This window comes from Peromyscus leucopus, chromosome 6 (assembly GCF_004664715.2).
Source record: "Peromyscus leucopus breed LL Stock chromosome 6, UCI_PerLeu_2.1, whole genome shotgun sequence".
Lineage (NCBI taxonomy): Eukaryota > Metazoa > Chordata > Mammalia > Rodentia > Cricetidae > Peromyscus > Peromyscus leucopus.
In genome coordinates, this window is record NC_051068.1 from 18,808,811 (window position 1) to 18,813,278 (window position 4,468).

Sequence of the window (4,468 nt, forward strand, 5' to 3'; positions counted from 1 at the left end):
ATATATAATGTGCACAACAAGTTCTATAAAAATACAATAAAATTACAGGCAGTGGTGCTATACTCTTTTAATACCAGAACTCAGAAGACAGAGGCAGGAGGATCTCTGTGAGTTCAAGGCTAGCCTGGTCTACAGAGTGAGTTCCAGGATAGCCAAAGCTACACAGAGAAACCCTGTCTCGAAAAAAACAAAGCAAAACAAAAACAATAAAAGAACAGTCAGCTCAACCAAAAGGAAATTTTTATGATCTATATTACAAATGGGCATCCAACCCTTCTTCAACAAATAGAAAAATGTAAATTAAAAAACACAGATGATTGCTGGAGATTCAAATCCTTGACTCTGTGCTACAAGTTGAGGTGAGGGAATTGATCTCTCTCTCTCTCTCTCTCTCTCTCTCTCTCTCTCTCTCTCTCTCTCTCTCTCTCCCCCTCCCTCTCTGACAATTCTAATGAGTATGAAAGGTTGCCATGGCTATGAGTGGGCATCTAGAAAGATCTAGAAAAATGTCATTTATAAGTACTTGCCAATCCATTGCCAGGACTTTATTCCATACATCTGTTCAGGGAGTAAGCATGCTTGTTCCCTGAAGCATTGCTTGTGCCAGAGAAGACGCTTTTGTATGTAAGTAGAGATCAGGTCAGTGAGACTGTAATATCTGAGGAAACAGCACTTGAGACTGAGGAGGTTACATGAGAATAGAAGGTACACCCAGGACATGATGCTGCCTGGAAAGGGAGGTAAAAAGTGATGTGTAACAAACATGTGACGACCTCATAAGGTGGCATACAGGGAAACAAGAGCATACATTCGTCATAATTCCTTCTGTGTGCAAGAACCTAGCTAGTAAACAACAGTACCTCAGGGCAAGGAAGCTGGGCACTTTTGCACTCTGAAACATTATTTTTATTGTGTGTGTATGAGTGTTTGTCTGCACATGTATATGTGCACCACATGCATGCAGTTCCCAAAGAGGCCAGAAAAGGGCACCAGGTCCCCTAGAACTGGAGTCACAGAACACCATGAACCATCATATGGGTGCTGTGAACTGAAACTGGGTCCTCTCTTTATCACTGAGCCGTTTCTCCAACCCCAACTTTTACACTTTAAAAAAAGCATTATCTAATCAAAAATGTAAAAATAAATAAATGTCCTAGGATTTCTACCTCAGCTTTAAATTTTCTATGTAATAATGAGTCAAAGAAGAACAAGTCAATAATATTTCTCCCAGCCAGTGTAATCTCATTCACAGGACAACAGAATTGCAATAACTTCTGTACCTAGGTCTTCATTGTAAGACTCTATATAACTCGAATGAATGATTTCTCACTAATGGTTGAAGTAACTGGAAAGTATTGCAGGTTTGTGCCCAGATGAGTAAAACATCAAAAATAGTGTTATTCATTATTCATTTCGGTTTAAATGTTTCCGTGTTACCGGGCCATGCAAATAAAGTGTTCATGAAGCCTTAATAGTTTAGCTAAGCATATATTTTCAAAGTCTTTATAAATCATATATTTATCTATAATATATTGTCTGTAATATATAATATGTTATTATAATATATTATTTTATATATTTATATTTCTATATATAATATATTTTGTTTGTTTGTTTTTGTTTTCCAAAACAGGATTTCTCCATGTAGCTCTGGCTGTTGGAACTAGAACTCACTCTGTAGACCAGACTGACCTCAAACTCATAGAGATCCACCTGCCTCTGTCTCTCAAGTGCTGGGGAAAAGGCCCTGCAATCGTCTTGATTTTGACACATGAACTGCAGTGGTCCCATTGGTGAGTCTGTGAGGTGGCCATATGAGAAAGCTCATGGAACTCACAGAGTGAAGGGCAGCTGGGCATTATGAGAGTTTGCATCCAAAACAAGCAAGAGGAAGAGTGACTACAGCAGGCAGCCTCTCTGCTCCTCCTGGGCAGAATGAACACTGTGTTCCAGGGGATGGAGGTTTTCTTCATCTGTCACCTTCATCAGTTACAGGAAACAGGGCTTTTCTGTGTCTGCAGCAGAAGCTGGGTGTGCTGGCAGCATCTGTCATCTCCACAGCTATGAAGTTCACAGGAGTCCATCCCAGGACAAGAAGACTGCACGTGATGGTCTGGGAACATAGTTCAGCCGTACTCTGTTTGCCCAACATGTATGACGCCCTCAGTCTGACTGCCAGCATAGGAAAATGAACAAAAGAAAGCCAAAAGCCCTTTTACATTTACTTACTCATCTATGAAACGTGTGCCCGTGCCACCCCACCCATGTGGAAGTCAGGGCTCAAGAGTCAGTTCTCTCTTTACACCATGTGGGTTCCAGGATTCTAACTCAGGCCAGGTAGCAATTGGACTTTATCTGCTGAGTCATCACTAGCCCAAATTGGAAGAAGAGTAACATTTCATGCCAATGACATCATCTCATAATGGTTGTGCTATCATTGTGGGCGTTGAATATGGGAAGTGACCGTGACTTCACTGGCCCACCGGTGACCATGTCAGTGCCACGATTGTCCTAGGATTTCTACCTCAGCTTGTTGCTTTTGTCTACAGTAACTGCACCGAGTGTCGGGAACATCTGTAATATTCCAGACAATTTACAATAATAACATAAATAAAGCCAGGAAGCCTCGACAAGATAAGCCCAGGGCACCTGGGAAAGGATGCACGCCTTTTTCCAGTCCTGTTCTGGCCCACTGGGACTTTGGGGCCTTCCAAGTCCTTCTCTGTACATGTCATGGTCCCTTCAGTCCCAGTTCTGAATACATATCCCCCTCTCAGCATCAACCCTTCTCCAAGGGTCATGCTGTCAATCATTCTTCATTCTTACCACCATGTGATTGTCCAAGCCGAGGATCTGACCGCCAGTTGTTTACAGTAAATGGAAGGTAGATATTGTTGGATATTCTTTCTACATCAGCAGATAAGATGGAGTGTTATTCCTTCTTTTTATGGCTTCTTTTATATGTAAATTTATTCATTTATTTTACATCCTGGCCACAGTGTTCCCTTCCTCCTCTCCTCCCAGCCCCTCCCATGCATGCTAGTCCTTCTTTAATCAAGGTTTTTTGATGGAATACTTTTCAAAGTTTGAGCCAATCTTGTTGGCCTGGAACAAATTCCACTTGGTCGTGGTGTATAACTCTTTTTTCTCATTGCCAGTCTCTTTTGAAGATTTCTGATCTGAGTTTACAAGAGCTCTTAGGCTGGGTTTTTCCCTCTTGTTCTGCATCAGGTTTTGGTGTTGGGAAGAGATGTTTTAACACTGGTGCTGATGCTTATTTGAGCATCAGTGTCCTGCAGAGACTTCTTTTTGTGGAGCTTTTAAATTGTAAGTTTAGTTTTAAGGACACAAAACAGTTTAGGCATCTATTTCATTCTGGCTGGATTTTATTAGTTTTGTTTTTGAAAGTGGTATGTCTCTCCCAAGAAGTTTCTCATGGAGTTCCTTGTATTTCTTTTAAGGGTGTGGGAACTAGGGTGATATTCCTTGCATCTTCAGTCTTTGGATCCTTTAAAAACATCTTTCTTGGTACTGGAGAATTGGCTCAGTCGTTAACAGCACTTTCTGCTCTTGCAGGGGACCCAACTTCAGTTGCCAGTACCCACACCAGGCTGCTTGTGACCACCTGTAACTCCAGCTTCAGGGGAGCTAATGTCTTCCTCCAATCTCTTTGGGCTACTACACACCGGTGGTGCACATAATTTCATGTAGGTGCACATACATACACATAAATAAATAATAAATACATTAAAAAATCTTATCTATAAGATGGTAGTATTAGCTCCCAACTGATGCTGCAACAAATAGACAAAATCCAATGGCTAGAAACAGCACAAATTTATTACCTAACACTCTGGAGGTCAGAAGTTCAAAACGAGAGTTGCCAGCTGCAGTCAGGGTGCCCAGCAGCCTCTGCTCTGGGCTGGAGGCTCTGAGGAGAATCTGTTTCTGACCTTTCCCAGCTTCTGGAAGATGCTGTGCATTGTGTGGGCTCATGGCACAGTCTTCAAAGTCAGTGGGAACTGCTTGAGGCTTGCAACACTTTCCACATTGACTCCTCTGCATCCCTGATCCACACCTAAGGATGCTGTGTTTGCCCCAGCCACTCAGATGAGCCCAGGCAGCCTCCGTGCACAGAAGCAGCTGAAAAACTGCCCGAAGACCACCTCCAAGCCTAACTTCTCCTTGCCATGTAATATACTATACTCAGAGGCTCAGGAACAGGACGTGGATTTTTGGTTCTGTACCTCAGTGGTATGTGCAAGTGTTGTACTTTTTCTTTTCCCCTCTTTTTTTGCAGCACTGAGGACTCAGCCCAGGCCTCACACAGGCAAAGCCAAGCACTCCACGACTGAACCATATACCCAGCCCTATTTTTACTTTTTATTTTGAGATAGGGTTTCACTAAATTGTCCAGGCTGGCTGTAAATCCATTCTTGAGTCTAGACAAGCCAAGTGCCCCCAGCTC

General features: G+C 42.5%; 1 long non-coding RNA gene across 1 annotated transcript; it reads left to right on the forward strand.

Moving 5' to 3' along the window:
- Window positions 1–1,664: 1,664 nt before the first annotated feature.
- Window positions 1,665–3,760, forward strand: LOC119088156. Its single transcript, XR_005091747.1, has 2 exons — window positions 1,665–2,884; window positions 3,577–3,760. It is a non-coding gene; the product is annotated as an uncharacterized LOC119088156 (long non-coding RNA).
- Window positions 3,761–4,468: the final 708 nt, after the last annotated feature.